The sequence below is a fragment of the Hipposideros armiger genome, unplaced genomic scaffold, assembly GCF_001890085.2.
Source record: "Hipposideros armiger isolate ML-2016 unplaced genomic scaffold, ASM189008v1 scaffold_556, whole genome shotgun sequence".
NCBI lineage: Eukaryota > Metazoa > Chordata > Mammalia > Chiroptera > Hipposideridae > Hipposideros > Hipposideros armiger.
In genome coordinates, this window is record NW_017731906.1 from 956,683 (window position 1) to 973,091 (window position 16,409).

Consider the following 16,409-nt stretch of genomic DNA (forward strand, 5'->3'; position numbering starts at 1 on the left):
CTATTTTGTGATAGAGCCAGAACAAGACACTTTTCAAGTCAAAGTCTTGTGGTGTTTGGTTGAGGGTTTCATGGGTTGGGTAGCCACAGTGCCTGGATCCCCCACAACACCTTGAATCTTCCATGTCACTGTTCCTATAAAGACATAGAAAGCAGAATTCTCAGCTGCATCTTCAGCTTCCTGAGCTGATGTTCCCACCTACTCAACAGTTACAGATTTGTGCATTGGCGCAATTTCTCCTTTTCCTCAGTCTTATTCTACACACTCATCTCCTCTTAAACACATGCCGCCCATTTCTCTGACCATTTCTGACATTTTTTTGAACCTTGGCCATTTTAGAAAGGGCTTCCTGCAGGAGAGCAAACTTCCTTCACTGATGTACTGAAAAAGTATTTACTGAGTGCCTGTCAAGACTACACTAGACCTAGCTGTTTACCTGGTACCTGCTGGGCCCCAGGCATGTGTTAGGTATTTTATACAGGCTGAGCCTCAGTTCAGCCCCATTATGGTCCTGCAGTGTGGGTACCACAGACCCTATTCCACAGATTCAGACACTGAAGCCCAGTTAGGTTCACTTGCACGAAGATCATATGGACGGCCCATGGAAAAACCTTCACCAGACTCCTGGAAGTAGAATAATTAGAGGCAGACCATATGGATTTGAACCCTAGCTCTGCCATTTCATAGCTATGTGACCCTGAGCAAGTTGCCTAACTTTTTTGTGCCTCAGTTTCCTCACTTGTGAAATGGGGACAGTAGCAGGGTTGTTGTAAAGATTTAGGGAGAAAAATAAATATCAGGCACTCACAACATTGTAAGAACCCAATAAATATTAGCTGTTGCTGTTGTGATATTATTGTTATTATATTAGGCTATCTCATTCTCCAGGCTATGCGTTTTACACTATCTAATGTTTCTCAAACTTGTCTGAAGCATATGCCTGCCTTAGGTCAGGTTCACTGGGAAACTGAAACTCTTTGATGGAGATGTGCTGGCAGGAGGTTTCTTGCTCTCAAGAGCACCTCCTCTCAGTGAGGGCATGAGGGAAGCAGCGCCGGGCAGACGGAGACCTGGAACTGCAATGCAGTTGCAACGCTGGCCTCGGCCAACCTCGTTAAGAGCTCTGCGGCTGAGCTGGCCTTTTGGAGTTGTCGCAGATTGGACCAAGGCGTTTGGGTTTTTCTGTAATCCTCACTCAATCCCCTTCCCCATGGAGGAGTCACTGGATGCAGGCTACCTACAGGCATAACCTGGGCTGGGTAAGGCAGCTCCCTTAGAGGAGGACAACTCCCTGAGAATGAAGTGGCTGTGAACGGTGAGCTGCCGACATTGCCTGGCATCTGGAGAAGGAATGCCTCATCGTGGGGGCATCTGGGTGAGGCAGCACAGCAGCCACTACAAGCCGGAATAGCAGAAGGGTAAGTAACCCCCCGCTCTCCAAGGCAGGATTTGTGTTAATGTAGTTGCATTAATACCACCGGGGCACTAATTAATGTACAGCTTTCTGAGACTCCCTTAGAACCAGTGCCAATAATCATCTCTGGGTAGGGGGCCCAGGATTCTGCAAGTTTAACAAGCACCCCGGGTGGAAGATGTGCACCCTAAAGTTTGAGAACCATGCCCTAAAAGGTCTTGAGAAATTAGCCTTAAGTGATCAGCTGCTTGTTTGACATTTCATTCAATTCTCATATTTTATCTAAAGAATTCACTCCAATTTTGCCTCCTCTTTCAATAATATTTTCATGTCTATTTTAACGTAAAAAACAATCTTTCCCTCATATCTTCAGGAATACAGGCCTTCATTATCTTTCCTGATGACCTCCGCACAGGCCCAAGGATACCCACACCCACTTTGAGAAGCCCGGCTGCCCGGTTTGTGTCTTCACTACCCAATATCCCCTTCTGAAGACTCAGCCTCTTATGTCAAGGAGCTCGGAGTGTGGCAGACAGGTAACACACAAGGTATGTTCCAGAGCTGCAATCTTTGCCCTCCTCTGCCTGCTAGGTTCCCTTGCTTTCCAATTTCTTTTCCGGGAGCTGATAACCAATGCTCTTATAGAGTTAGCAAACTTGCTTTGCCTGGGACGGCTACCTCCCCCAACCCTCAATCAATTTCTTTCTCTCTGAGGGCAGAGTATGGCTTAGTTTGCTTTCTCCTCTGTCCATGTTCTCTACTTTCTGGATCATTAAATTGTTCTTGTCCAAATACAGCAATCTATTTCACCTCAGATGTTTGGCTGTCTTGGAAATCCAAGAGCCCCTGCGGGAGCAGAAGGCCCTGGAGAACTGAGTGATTTAGAACTCCTCCAAACCAGGCCTCCACATTTCTCAGTCCCATTCCCAGAGGGGGCCTTCGTGGTTGGAATCTTAATTCAGAAAGTGCTTCCCAAGCTGGAGGGCAAAGGAAAGCGGGGAAGGCGTAAAATGGGACGAGAGTGATTTGGTATTTGTGGCGAGTAGCTTTCTCTATCCAGGTGGGCTCTTTTCCAGGGAGCCCTATTAATAACACTATTCTCTTTGGTAACAGCTTTCATTTTGAGAAATCCCCAAGTCCTTTATGGGGAGAAATCATATCACTGACAATGAACTTGATCTCCTGAAAAGAGTCAAGTTAACAGCTGTTAAACAGCTGTATTACTCTAGTGAGAGAAAGGGAGGTTTAGGGCCTTGGAAGAATTTAGGGAGAGGAAATAGGCAGAGCCCCACTTCCTTTAACGGGGAATCACAATGCACCCAGGGTTCAGAGCAAGACCCTTGCCTTCTCTGCATTCAGCAGTCAGGCATGTAATCAGAGGAAGAAACTTGGAGGCCCAGAGAGTGCCATGGGGCCAGAGCTGGCATTCGCTGATCACTTCATGTGCCAGCTACGGGGCTAAGCCCTTTACAAGCATTATTTAATATTCTTCTCCTTGTACTGGGCGATGTGGTATCTAACATCATTGCAATTTTACATAAGCCTTGAAGAGTGACAGGCTTACCTAGCAAATATGTGGAACCCAGGTTGAGTTCCCAGGTTACTCTAAATCACTCACTCTAAATCAGGAAGTCTCCCAAACCCTCTCTTACCTTGGCTGAGATGTTGGGTTTGGACCACCTTGGCCCATGGATGGGAAGGTTGTGTCTCTCTTAAAAACGTTAAAGAACAATTTAGCTGGATATGCTCTTAAGCAAAACTCAGCATCTACTGTCCTTCAGGCAGAGAAGGGAGAGGGTCCCACACTGGGTGTCGGCAGCTTGTCTTTCTTGGGGTGCTGGCCCCCAACCCTTCTCCATGTCTAGGATCTTCCCCCAGTGGCACACTGAGCTGAGCAGAGCCCTGTGCTGCTTGGGCCTGCTCTCAGTGGATGATTTACGGGCCTCATATCCCTCTGCCATCCTCAGGAAGGAGTGATTCTTCTTACTTAGAGCCTGGCCTGGATGACTCCTGTCCAACAGCCTCGGCAGACCCCATTAAACAACAGTAATTCTCCCACCAGGAGAAAGCCAGGGAGGCAGGGACCCAGATGAGGCCCAGCACCCCTGAGAAGCCTCTTGGCTGGCCTGGGCCAGGGGCACTGCTGGATGCGGAGGAAGGATCGAGAGAGTCAGAGAGACGCAGGAGACAGAGGTAAAGGGGAGAGAGGCAGGGAGAAGTGAGGAGACAGAGAAAGGAGACAAAGAGGTAATAAAGGACAGTCATGTGGATGATTGCTGATGTGATGAAAGCTGGCCCCGCCCCCTGCACTGTAGAAACCATGTCTGCTTTTGCTCACTCTTGTATCCTCAGCACCCAGCAGTGCCTGACACACAGGACATGCTCCTAACTACTTAGTGAAGGAAATTTAAAAAATATGGAGATGTAAGGTAGAGAGAACACAAGTCCTGGAACATAAGAGCTGCTCACTAAATCCTGGACTGACTGATTACATTCACACACACACAGATAGACAATATTTTGGAGGGGTGGGAAACGGGACCCCGTCTCCAGGATGAGTGCCTTTGTAGTCCTACCAAGGGAACAAAGTATGGAGGGCTAAGGGCCAAAGGCTGTGCCCAACCAGAGGGGCCTAGGCTACGTCAGGCCTGGGGCTTCGAAGCCAGGGTGGGGAATCAGAAGGGAAAGCAAGCTTAGGCATCAGGAAGCCAGCAGCAGGCATTCGATTCCTAGGATAGAGGAGGAGCGGGCAATCAGTGGCTGAGTCGGGAGCGCCTCACTGTTTTCTGAGAATCTAGCATGAATCCCGGCATACAATGGGCACTTAGCGGAAGTTTGCTGAATACGTGATGAGAACAGGATTTGGGGATGAGAAGGTCAAGGTGAGGGATTTAGCACTGCACCCATGAAAGGGCAGTGTGATTGGTGAGGTGGGTGCTGAGGCGTAAAGGGTCCTGCTGGGCTGGATGTGCCCTGTTTTAAGGCTTAGCACTTCTGGGCAAATGTAAGTGACAGTTGTTTGTACTTTTACTCTAGAGTAGTGGTTCTCAATAGGGCAATTTTGACCCCCAGGGGACATTTGGCAATGTCTGGAGACAGTTTTGGTTGTCATGGCTGAGGAAGGTTGCTACTGGCATCTAGTGGGTCAAACCAGGGATTCTGGTAAACATCCTACAATGCACGGGACAGAGCCCACAGTGAAGAATGCTCTGGCCCAAATGTGACGGATGAGGAACCCTGCTCTGCAGCGCTATGGGAACACCACTGCCCCACCTCTGATCCTGAATCACAGGTCTCATTCTGAGGCAGTTTAGTCACCATGATTAAGATCACTACCATCAATAAAGATTCACTGAGACCTGACATGCAAAAGCAGATACCTATCATCTTGAATATTTTCCTTAAAACAGGTGACAATGCTCTGGGACTCAGAGAAGACCAACGTAAACACAATTCACTGTGCTGCCCAGCTGGAGGCCTGAAGATCGCGCCAGTCACTACCACTGTACCCACAAGGGAGCTCTATGCTGGTAACTTCCCTTTTTCCTTCTGGAATTTATAAATTTGGACCTTAGAACAGGAAGGGGTCATAAAAGCCGCTGATTTCACTGCCTGCTTTTACAAATGAAGCCACTGAAATTCCAAGAGGGAAGTGAAAAATGACTTGTCCAGGGTCACATGGCAAGTGAGTGGTAGAACCAGGCCTGGAACCCAGGTCTCTAGACTGCCAGCCTCGTGAGCTTTCCATAAGAAAGAGCCTCTGGTGACTTCAGTTTGCAAAAACTGTCTCCTGTAAGACTGAGAAGTATGGTATACATGTAAGTGATGTTTTGAGAGCCTTTCAAATGTTCAGGTAATCAGATGCAGCTCACCTGAGGCTAAGCCAGCAAGAGCCTAAGAGAAGGTTCTGGTGGGAGCCTGTGGCTCTGACGAGTGATTTACCTTCCTTAAGCATTCATGGGGAACCCCAAAAACCCAAAAAGCAAGATGACTTGATAAATAAGTAGAACATTTCTACCCTATTGTCTCAAGGAAAGGTGGTATTAGGAAATAAAGAGATTAGCCCTAGGAACAGGCATTCATACTTCTTCCCCACACTCCAGGCCCTTGAGACTTATTTTGATGACAAGAAGCTGCTATTCATTTGTCCAGGAAGAACATGCCTGTGATTAGCTCCTTTGGAGTGAAAATTAGAGAGCACAGGTTCAGCCAGAGAGGTGGGATAATTTAACAAGCCACAGAGCAGTAAAACGTCCTCTGCCCTCTACCCTCCATTCACTGCTCATCTCTGAAGACTGTTCCTGTATCACCCACCCTTGGACGCATTTCTAACTCGCTTCCCTCCTCAAGGAAGAACTGAATCTGTAACACTCGATGGCTAGTTGACTTGTACTCTGTAAAAGTGGAACTCTGATATAGTAATGAACTTGTCTGTCTCCTCCACTAGATTGTGAGATCTGTCCCAAGTGCCTGGCACAGGGGTAGGCATACATCAGGTGCTCAATAAATATTTGTTGATTTTTTTTGAAGTAAAAATAGGAAGACATACTCCAGTGAGAAAGGTGCATACCAGAGCAGGAATGGGGTGTGTTTGTATATTGGGGATGGAGGACTAAATATCGTTTTGATGTTCAGAGTCTATCAAAGAAGAAAGGATGCTACAATTTCCTGATCTCCTACTATACCCCAGGTACTGTGGCCACATATTTGCAGTCCTCTTGACAAGCCTGTAAGCAAGGTATTATTGTCCCCAGTTCACTGATAAGGAAATGAATGCTCTGAGAGCCAGGATGACATGGCACCAAAGCACAAGCTTTCCTGGCCCACCAGGCTGTCTCTTGTTACGTAAACAACGTATTTCCTTTGCTTCAATAAAACCCTGATGGTGTCTACTTGGATTGGCGAGAATGTGTCACATCAGAGCTGTGGCTCATGATGTTTTCATACCTAACACAGGTATTTAATAAGAGCAGCTGTTTTTGCTATCAGAGCACTAGAAGCTTATTCCTAAGTCCAAATAAACAAGTAAATAAAAAAAACTGATTTGATTTGTGGACTTAAGATTTATGAAGTTATTCATTTGAGAAGTCCTATAAAGTTACAAATAAACTTCTGCTAAGCACTTAATGAATCAGCTTTAGTTTTTAAATTCCCTGAAATCAGGTTACCCCGGGAAATCTAGGGTTTTGCTATAACCATGAACGGTAGGAGGCAAATTAATATAATGGGAACAACAAGTTATAAAAATGGGCCGGCCGAGTGGCTCAGTTGGCACACTCAAGAGTGCAAGCTCTAAGCAACAGGGTTGCTGGTTCGATTCCCAGCCCAAGCTGAGCTGCCACTGAGCTGCCAGGATGGCTTAGGTGAAAAAGGAAAAAAGAAAAAAAGTTACCAAAAAGACCACCACCCTACATGGAGTCCAATGGTAGAACTGCTTGCGAATGTCTGTTTGAGTTCAGCCTCCTTCCTTTCCCACTTCCCACCAGGACTGAGAGGACCTTGTTCTTTGCAGTGGAGCGAGTGTAACACCAGATACTATTCTTGTGTCGCACACAGGCGGAATCCTTGTTAACCTCCAGCCTCAGAGGCACAGATAGGAGATCCTGCTCTTGTTGTGGGTATAATTTGAGACATCCTTAGCTCTCTAGAAATTTCTTCAAAGAAGAAAATATTCTGAAGACATCTTAAACTACCAAGTAGAAAATATTGTGGAAGTTCAATGTTTAAAAATGAAAAAAAAAAAGTGTTATCTCATGACTGGTTTTTGGGAGCACTATTTCTGTGAGATGTTAAAGGGCATTCCATAAGAATGTTGTCTGTGGTAAAGTGGGCCTGGATGACAAGGTTCACACAAGAGTGTGGGCCGTGTCTCGGCATGCACTGTGCTGGCAGGCACAGCACAGCTCTAAGAGCAGCCCCAGGGGCGGAGGCCCTCACATGTACGTGGAAACCTTATTCCTCAGAGCATCTAGGGGACTAGGTATTCGTAGAGCTTTCAGAACCTCTGTTCGAAGCCTGGTTTTTACCCTGTGCTTGTCAGAATCATGAAGGCTGCTGGAGGAGGTCTCAGGAGCTACAGAGGGCAGGCGCTAAGGCCCCTGCTATGGTCTGAATGTTTCTGTGCCCCCAAATTCCTATGTTGAAACCCTAATGCCCAGTAATGGTCTTAGGAGGTGGGGACTTTGGCAGGTGCTTCGATTCTGAAGGCAGAGCCTCCATGAATGGGATTAGCGGTCTCATTAAAGAGACCCCACAGAGCTCCCGGGCCCCTTTTGCCACATGAGGACCCAAGGAGAAGGTGCTGGCAATGCAAGACAAAGAGGGTTCTTACCCGTGCGGCCATGCTGGTGCCCTGAACCTAGACTTCCAGCCTCCAGAACTGTAAGCAATACATTTCTGTTGTTTATAAGCAACCCAAACTGTGGTATTTTGTTATAGCAGCCCAACAGACTGAGACAGTCCTTTCATTTCTTACAGAGCAACTGCCCTAAAATTTGGAAAATCACTGCTCTACATACAACAGATGAAGATATGAGGCCTTTAGACAGCCTATACCTGATGGATTAATCTTCACACTCATGGCCTTCAGTGTCCTGAACCCAGAGGTCCAGAGCACAGAGTGACAAGATGCAGTGTGAATGCCAGTTCACTCCTGTCTTGACCTTACACAAGGTATTTGACCTCTCCCAGCCTCTGTCTCCTCATCTGTTCCGTGGCAGTGGTGCCAGACTACACGCTGGCATCCAGCTGGCACACAGCAGACGCTGGAGAAACGACACCCAGGGCATCTAAAAATTCTTTTGTTGCTTTTATCTTTTACATTAAAAAAAATCCTTAGCTCACCCTCACTTATCGCCATTTGCACCCCACAGCTCTGTGTCACTCTACTGTGCTCATGTTCGCTTTGTGTCTCTTTATCTTGCTCTTATAATTCTTCCCTAAAACATTTTTGTTCGATTTTTCTTATTACATTGTGACACACATTCAATGCAGGAGATTTCTAAAATTCATAAAAGGAAAAAAAAAAAAAAAAGAACAAAACCAAAAAAATCACCTGCAATTTCACCAATGGGAACGATGCTGTTCATGTGTTCCTTTTCAATTGCAGCTCATCTGAGAAACGCCTGTGCAGCTTCCTGGGGTTATTCTTTGCTGTGTTGTCAAACTTACATTTATCAAAATCACACATCCTTCTTGCTTTAGTTATATTAGTTAATTTGCATACTTTTTATCTCCAAAATAATACTAACAGGTATTCATGTTTTTTGCATTCAAGCAATACAGAAGCAAGCTGAACAGCAATGCAAGCCTTCCTTCACTCCTTCCCACCCCATCCCACTCACGTCCTGAGGAAACTACTCTTAAGTGTTGTCTTTACAGACAATTTCCTATTTATTTCCACATTATATTGATGTTGAAAAACATAGAAGATGGTCTTATCCCTACTGTTTCCTTTCTCCACCCTTTTGAATCTTTTGGCCTTAAAGCTAAATCTAGTATTTGCTCCGAAGTTTCTGAAATCAACTTTCGTAAAAGTCTAGGGCAGTGCTTGTCAGCTTCAGTGAGTGTATGAACCACCTGGGTATCTTGTTGGAAAAGCAGATTTCTGATGCAGTAGGTCTGGAGTGAGGCTGAGATCCTGCCCATCTCAGCAGCTCATGCCCCAGGTCCACTTTGAAGAGCAGAACTCCAGAGCACACATCTGCCCAAGAGACCCATTTTTCTCCTTGGCTTGTGTAAAATCACATGGCCATTTTCTCCCATGCATCCCACATCCCTGCATCACCAGCTTTCTTGGATTATCCAGAATTAAGCCAATGCATGCATCTCCCTCAAGATTTAGGGTTAACTGGTGGTATGGAGTTCCTGAGGATCTAGGTTCTAAAATAAAAAGCAACTAAATGTTCAGGGCTTTTTTGCAGGGAAGAAATGTCCAGAGGAGAAGAAGACATGATAACAATCGTGCCAACGCCCCGAAAAGCGTGGTGTGAATGCTTGGCTAAATGGAACCCAAGGGGAACAGAAAGGAGGTCTTAACCCCCGTGAGAGAGAGAACTCAAGGAGGCACAGCGAGATTTAGAAACTCAAATTTAGCTGATGTGGTCAACTGCTTTTCAGCAGCTGAGTACAAGCGAGGTTGGAGCCTGAGGAACGAAGATGGGAGAGTTACCGTCCCTGCTCTCTCTTCACCTGTTATTCTAGCCCCAAGTGTGGCCCTTTAGGGGGCTCTCGTGCCATCAGCTCCTTCACATATAAGGGAGCCCTCAACAGCACGGCCAATTCCACCCCATGTGGTTCTTAAGTGATAGCCCCCTGGCACTCATAGTGACTCCAGCACTGGGTTATGGAGGAAGGGCAGCACCTTATGAGGTAATCAGATGGTCAGGCTTCTTGTCAGTCTGGGAGGTCTATTAGGAATTCCCCTCCAGTCACTGTACGCTTAAAATCAAAGAGCTGGAGTTTCTGCTTTGTTACTGACAGTACAACAAGGACATGGAAGACACATTCCTTAGAGTTTCTACAGTTAAGCACACCATATATCATTTTGCTTCATTTTTTAAGCTGTTGGCTATTCAAGAATAGCTTAGTCCAAATCCTCTAAGAGAAACCCTTCCTTAAATGACCATGTCTCAAATTTTTTTTGTCGATGTGACTTTTCTCCATGATTTGTAGATGATATGTACAAGTATATATATACATGTATCATTTCCTCCCTGCCCCCCAATAACTAAAAGCTGCCCAAGAAAGCCAGTGGACACTTATTTGCAGTTTTCATTCAAATCCATCAGGATATTCAAAGTAAAGAATGCAAGGGGAAAGGGAACTAAATATCTATATATTTCTAATACACCTTTCATGAAGTTGACCTGCATGAGAATCATCAGAAGGATTTATTTTCCTAATCAAATCAGAGCAACAGTACTAGAAAATGACTCCTGTGGTGGAAGAAAGCAGGAGCGCTTGTGCTGAACAACCAGTGTTTGACATCAGCTTCCGCTCTATGCCTTCCCCTAAGGAACATCTCCAAGGAAATCGTAACAGGGACACATGGCCAGATCACCCCAACCAGAAGTCCTGCAAGGCCCAAGCTGGGCACAGGACGTCAGGGATCACCATGACCAGGAACCCTGTTTTGCTCATCACTGGACTCTCAGTATCTAACATAGGGCCTGTCTAGGGATGTACTGCATACGTTTGTTTCCCTTGGATAAGTGGATGAATGGATACATGGATGAGAAAATGAATGATCACTTCTAAGTCAGAATCTCTGGGACCCCTTATTCAGCTCCAGGTGTTTAGTGATTATCTCTCCCAGGTGCTTCAAATCCATTATATTTCAAATTCCAACTCATCACGCACCACCCCTTCCCTGAAAACTGCTCCTCTGGGGCTCTGGAACTCTGACGCCATCTCTGTCTGCCTGAACCATTCTTTCTCACCTTCTTCATCTACAAAGCCCCCAGTGCAAATGGTACTCCTCTCTGATGCCTTCTCTGGACACTCCTCGCCTGCTTTTCCTCACTGGCCTCTCTTATTTAAACATCGATTAGAGTCTGAGGTCAAAGACTTTTTATAAACCAAGAAGAGGAGATTGAGCCAAATGCACAAGCAGCTGAGCTCTCTCTTAGCTGAGAAAAAGAAAACTCTTTTTGCTCTTTGATCTCATTTCTCTCTGCTGCTTTTCTAGCCGCAATAAAAAGCAGAAATGGCCAAGCAGCTCTGGCCACTAACTACAGGTGTCGTAAGTTCAAACCCTGGCTTTGTGCGGGAGTTTTGACTTAGCAGTTAGGTTGCAGGAAGCCCAGCCTCACACGAAGAGAAAGAGCTAGAAGAGGGAAGAAGCTTTTCTGTGACTCTTCTGCTTTCACACATCATCATCTTGGCAAATAAGGTGTGAAAGTGATGAAGTCCACGAGGATGACATCAGTAGTTATAAAATGGGTGTATTTAACTTGCTGAAACAATGGAGAATATACTCTGGGGTTACTTCAGGCTTGGAAAGGGCCTCTTATATGGTTTGGGCTCGTGTTAGATAATTTTAAAGAGGAATCAGGGAAGCAGGGGTTGGTTCTGGAGTGGATACTCTCAAGACGTAGGGACAATGAAATAAATGAGCATGTTTATGTAGAGGTGGGAGGATTAAAGCAGGACTAGAGCTGGCAGTAGGTACATAAGCAGCACTCCCTCTGGGAAGGGCAACGGCTGTGAGAGAGGTGGCTGTTTGGTCCTTTTTGTGTTTCACATGAGCCATGTTTTTGCCCTGAGCATGGCCACAGAGAAGGTCTGCTTATGTCTTGGTCAGAGCACTGATTCTCTGCTTGTCAGCAGGGTTAATTTTCACTTTCTCTGTCTCTTCTATGAAGCTACTACTTATTTTATGCCAGGGGCTTATTTAATACCAGGCACTGCACTAATCACTCTGTATATGCGAACTTATTTATCCTTCGTAATGTAACTTTATGAGAGAGAAAGTCCTTGTAACCATTTCACAGATAAGAAAGGCTTAAGGATGTCAGTAACATTCCCACAGTCACAGAGATAAGTAAATGTCAGGGCCAGAATTTGAATTGAGATCTGCCCAATGCTAAATCCTGTGCTCTTACCTTCTATATGATACTATCTCCATTTCATCACTACCAGTGTCTACTCCATTCATTCATTTGAATATTATTCAGCCCAATGGTAGTCACTGTGCTAGGCATTGGGGATATGGGTACAAGATGTGTTCCTTGCTGTCACGGAGCTGAACAAAGACTCTTGCTTCTAGAGTCGTGCTGTCCAATATGGTAGCCACTAATGGCATATGATTGTTTAAATATAGATTTAAAGTTAAATCAATTAAATAAAATAAAAAATTCATTTCCTCATATGCACTAGCTACACTAGCTACATTTCAAGTGCTGGATAACCACATGTGGCTAATGGCTACTCTACAGGACAGTGCAGATACAGACCATTTCCACCACTGCAGAAATTTCTCTCTAAGAGTGCAGGTCTAGAGGAAATGGGTGCCCCTACCCTTCCTTGAGTCTAGCTTAAACAGTTGTAACTGCTTTTTCAATTAGGCCGTCTTTGCTCTATTTTCTAGCTGGGCAAGGAAACAACCACCAAACCCCATCAGGAGCCAAGTGTTCTTTCTGGTGTCTGTTCTTGGTGCTCTGCTGAGTCATGCCCACTTGTTTCACAGCCCCCTCCCCACCAAAGGGTTTTGGAGCTGTGATGATGGCAGAGTGAATGCCACCCAACAGAGGACAAACCCAGCCCCTATGTTTCCCGTACATCCATCAACAGAACTGTCAGCCTGGCTCAAATTTCAGAATCTTTATTGTTCCGAAAGCTGTGAGAAGCAAAAAGAAGACAGCTTGATTTTTAGGCTCCGGAGGCAAGAAGAGAAACCCGCTTTTGACTTGTAAACTGAACAAATTTGGAAGTGGATGTCACAGGGAATGAGTGTGTCAGATCCCTGGCAGAGTTCCTTAGCAGAAAAACAAAAAAACAAAAACAAAAAAAACTTCCCTCTGCGGGGACTGCAGGCATCCATACTTTCAGTTAAGCCATTTCTGTAAACAGTCTACAACCAGGTAGAGCAAAGAGAACCTCCAATCATCTTTACTCCCTTTATTCTCCCTCTTAACCCTGTAAGCCTTTCCTGAGAACTGAATACAGGCCCAGTGTGAGGGGACAGAAAAATGGAGAAGGCTAAATCTTCCTTCTTCTGGAGTGAAAAATCTACACAGGGCCATTTGGGGCAAATAGATCATCTTGTGCCTGCCTGCCCATGGCCCCTTCAGAAGCATGCTCAAGGCTTCTGCTGTGGGGCGGGCCTAGGCAGCCATGATGTATATCACATGACTCTGCCCTGCTTGACTCCACCCACTTACTTTGACTTATGGCTTGACATGTAAAGACAGGCTCAGCCAATCAGATTCTTTCTCTCAGAAATTGAAACCGGAAGCAGGAAATGCCCCACCAAGAAGCACCAAGAAGCCAAAGCATGCAGAGCACCCTTAGAGGGCAAGATGGACAGATAAAGACTTATTACCTCCAACCTTGAATGCAGAACCTCCAGCTAGCCTCAGTCCAGTTGACACTGGACTGTTCTTGATTTCCATGCCAGCTGTTCTACCAGTCCACATATAATCCTTCTATAAACCCCATTCCCTGAGCTAGCTTGAAAGCATTCCTGTTCCTTGTGCAACCCAGAGGTGTTTGACCTTTGAAAGAAGTGTCAGTCATTCTGTGACAGGAAATGGTTTAGGTGCGTGATGTGGACATAATAGGGAAATAGCATTCCAAGTGCCCACCATGTGCCAGGTAGTGTGTAAAGGCCTCCTCCAGAAGAGATGAGGCTTAGTACTCACAACAGCCCTGACACCTAGGTCCAGTTATTCCATTTCACAGAAAAGGAGCCAGGTTCCTCAGATCGGCTCTCACTGTCCCCTAACTGTCCTTAGGTTGCCTGCTGGAAAGAAGCTCTTCCTCTAGCTGCTCAGAAAAAGGAAAAGATTACAATAAATGCGGAGGAATGAAGGCTTCCTGGAGAAGCTGGAAGTTGGGAAGCAACTTCGTCATTCTGTGCCTCAACAGCTTTTCCTATAAAATAGGAACAATAATATTGCCCCAAAAAGAGTTGTGAGAATTGGTGAGGTCAAGAATCTAAAGCGCTGAGCATTCGGCTGAACATAGAGAAAAGGTGCTCAGGCTCAAGCAGCGGTCCCCTCTCCTGCTTCTTCATCTATTGTCTTTGTCCAGTTTCCAGGAGCTGCCAGCCTCTGGCCTCCTGCCTCCTTCCTGCACCAGCCCAGCAACCTTAGTCACGCTCTGGATCCAGTCCCAGTCTTCTTGGCTGAGGCCTGGCGTTCACTGTACTTATTATTCCAGGCACCCTGTGATTTACTTTTCTAGTGAGTTAATTGCAAAATCCATATGGAGTGGAGAGAAAACATCAACCGAGGCTTGCCATGAAAAGCAGGGGAACAGGGCAAGCTTTCCCTCTTGGCCAGCACAGCCTGGAGAGGTGGAGAAGGGGAGATGCTGAGGCACTTAGCATACAGGAGGCCACATCGGCCGAGCTCAGTGGAAAGCAGTGTTCAGGGCCTAGTTATTCCCCTTGGTGTTTTCTCTCACCCCTTTAGACAAAAATCTCTTAAGTTTTACAAACCCACTATGGATATAAAGTGTAGGTCATCAACTCTAGCGTGCCTAAGAAGTACTGGGAAGTTTATTTAAAATGCAGATCCAAGCATCTCTCTCCAGAGTTTTATCCAGGAAGTCAGGGATGGAGCTCCAGAATTTACACCTTGTGTGTGACTGAGGCAGGAAATACGCAAGCCAAAGTTGAGAAATAAGGATGCAAACGAAAGGTCAGTGGTTTGGAGTCAGAACTTAAGATTGGTTCTTGGTTCTCTCTCTTACCAGCCTAGGTGTCCTTGGGAAAATCACTTTATCACTCTGGCCTCAGTTTTCTTATCTCTGAAGTCAAAAATGAGAGTACCTACCTCACAGGACCATTAAGAAAAAAGGTAACAGATAATGAAAGCCCTTAACACAGCCCTTGGCACATTGAAAGCACTAAAAAAAAAAAAAAAATCAAAGAAATTATTTTCTTTTCTTTGCTGGAGAAGATTCTCTTTAACACTGGCCCGAGGCACCTTCACTTCTGAATGTTAATACATTTCTGTATCTGTTTACAGTCTACAACTTCCAAAGAGGGGCCTTTGGGGAAAGCCAGCTCTTGTTTTGAGAGCACTTTGAAGATGAAAAGGTGTCAAATCCTCCAGAGATGTGGTTGGTGGAAGTTAAAACAAATGTTTATTTGAATTTGGTGAGTTATAATTTATTAAAGGCTTTTGGAAAATGGAAGTGCTATTTATGTTCTCATAAGGGACCCAACAATTTAAAATAGTTTGGAGTTAATTCATTCATTTGTTCCAGAAACATTTACTGAGCCAGGTGAACAAGTGCCTGCCCTCCAGGGACTCAGGGTCTGAATAATGACAGCAACTTGGTAGGCACCACAGTGGGGGCTGTGGGCGGCCAGAGAGCAGTGTTTGCCCTCAGCCTAGGAAAACTGATCAGCAGGAAATGATTCCATTTTGAAAGCACCCAGATTGAAACACAATTTAAAAAGCAATTCTATGCCAACAGGTGGCAGGATGGCTCAGCTAAAAAAAAAAAAAGCAATTCTGGTACCAATAGATGTGTAATTTGAGATCCCTGGAGGAAAGAGCTATTCTCGGCATAGGTTACCCCTACACCTTTAATTTCTTAGATGCTCTGGAGTGGCACGAAGAGAACTAAGCTCTAAGTTCTAAGGCTACTTAGACTCTCTCCTAAGCTTTAGGCCCTAATATCAAGTGTTTCATGGAAATCTCGATTTGGAGTTTCCACAGGCACTTCAGACTCAACGATGTCTAATACTTGGCTTATTATCTTTTTTCACAAACTTGCTCCAGCATTTCCTCACTGTATCCCAGTTACCTCAATCAAAAATGAGGTTATTCATATGAAAAGATGTTCAATGTCACTAATCCTCAGAGAAATGCAAATTAAAAGCACAATGAGATACCACCTCACCTCTGTCAGAATGGCTACCATCAATAAATCAACAAACAACAAGTGTTGGTGAGGCTGTGGAGAAAAGGGAACCCTTGTGCACTGTTGGTAGGACTGCAGATTGGTGCAGCCACTATGGAAAATAGTACAGAGGTTCCTCAAAAAAATAAAAATAGAACTACCTTATGACTCAGCAATTCCACTTCTGGGTATTTATCCAAAGAAATCCAAAACACTAATTTGAAAAAATATATGCACCCCTATGTTTACTGCAGCACTATTCACAATAGCCAAGATACAGAAACAACTAAAATGCCCATTAATAGACAAATGGATAAAGAAATTGTGGTACATTTATACAATGGAGTATTACTCTGCCATAACAAAGAATGAAATCTTACCATTTGCAACAACATGGATGGACCTAGAGGATATTATG

General features: G+C 45.1%; 1 protein-coding gene and 1 long non-coding RNA gene across 11 annotated transcripts in view; one reads left to right on the top strand and one right to left on the bottom strand.

Moving 5' to 3' along the window:
- The window catches only part of TENM4 (teneurin transmembrane protein 4), a 601,437-nt gene that overhangs the window by 354,709 nt on the left and 230,319 nt on the right, over nt 1-16,409 (bottom strand). The window lies entirely within an intron of this gene.
- On the top strand, nt 1,078-8,185 carry LOC109371250 (uncharacterized). Its single transcript, XR_002121846.1, has 4 exons — nt 1,078-1,418; nt 1,788-1,962; nt 4,825-4,944; nt 7,892-8,185. It is a non-coding gene; the product is annotated as an uncharacterized LOC109371250 (long non-coding RNA).